Source organism: Egretta garzetta, unplaced genomic scaffold, assembly GCF_000687185.1.
Source record: "Egretta garzetta isolate BGI_Z169 unplaced genomic scaffold, ASM68718v1 scaffold34, whole genome shotgun sequence".
NCBI classification, from domain to species: domain Eukaryota; kingdom Metazoa; phylum Chordata; class Aves; order Pelecaniformes; family Ardeidae; genus Egretta; species Egretta garzetta.
This window is the reverse complement of record NW_009259586.1, coordinates 4,311,309-4,312,697: the sequence shown is the minus strand read 5'-3', so window position 1 is coordinate 4,312,697 and position 1,389 is coordinate 4,311,309.

Here is a 1,389-nt window from a genome sequence, read left to right as displayed (position 1 = left end):
ACACTGGGAAAGACCGGTCTGGAGCCGGTGCTTACACCGGTAATTTGGTTATTTCCATTCATACAGCTCATACCAATTTAAATACAGTAAGTTGGACAAAGCAGAGAATACTTCTGTGGGTCCTCTATAACAGGACTTTCTGGGAATTGAAATGCCTATCAAAAAGCGTCCTAAAATAGTGTAACAGAGAGACAAAAAGTTTGGGCTCGCTGTAGCGTTAAAGCAACCACCCTGAAATTCCAGCATCTTGAGCAGCAGAACATGTTAAAAAATCTTCATATGCACAGCATGAAAACCAGCAAGTATCTCTTACGGGCCCAGGGAAGAAACAACATCAAAGCCAAGGCATATATAGGCACTCCGAAACCACTGAAAAGGCTTACATCTTGATCTCAAGTTAGAATAGGAAGGATTTTATCAAACTCCAGCTACTTTCCATAGCAGAGAAGGTACAGGATCAGAAAAAAGTCAAGTAAGATAGTCTACAAGTTAAAAACCATCACGAATACCCCTCTGCAGAACCAGCAGTGAGCTGGTACTTGTCAATGACAACCCAAGACAGAAGAGATCTGACAAACACCAGTGAACCCACGCACCTGCTAATTCAGTCTCTGTGGTTATGGCCCAGAAAGAGCCCTGCTATATGCAAAGGCAGCAGATGGCAACAGCATTTTCTCATTTCGGAGAAAAACCTGCCTTACATAAATGCAGTTCAGCAATTAACATGCTTCTATTCCACGAGTCCCATGTTTGCCCAACCTTCAGCTCCCCGTAAAGATAATGAAGCTCAAGGCAAACACCCAAACTAAGATTTCTTCCCAGGATACTGGCAGAATGAGAAAAGAGATTTACAGGATTTACCTTGATCAAAAAAAGACCAGCTGAGTGAAGTCCCCACGTGGACAGGGCTCAGGGTTTTCTTTGGCACTCCCCCGCAGCGTTACTGAAACGCCAGTAAGACTGACAAAGCTGTCAACAGCCACGAGGATCACCCCTGAACAATCTGCCTGTGCTACTGCAACTACTGGAAATGAACATCCTGGAGCTGAGCTTTGACCCACACGCATAATTAAAACCAAAAAGTGTATCATCTTAGCTACATTTTGATGATCTTACAATACTCAATTTTAGTTTTAATGCTGATGAAAAAAGCACCTGTCTTTCTGATGCCTGTCTTCCACACTGTAACTGTACTAGCATACTCATACAAACAGCAACAACTTTCCTCTGCCAGGAACATTTTCCTTTTGCCAGCCTCTGCTGTGTTCAGTTCACCATCTCCTCATCTTTCTAACCTGGCCTCTCTGTTTTTTGACTGATGGTATTTCTAATTTTCTGTTGTTATAGCAATATTAAGGAGCAACATGAATGACTGCTTATGAAGCAATG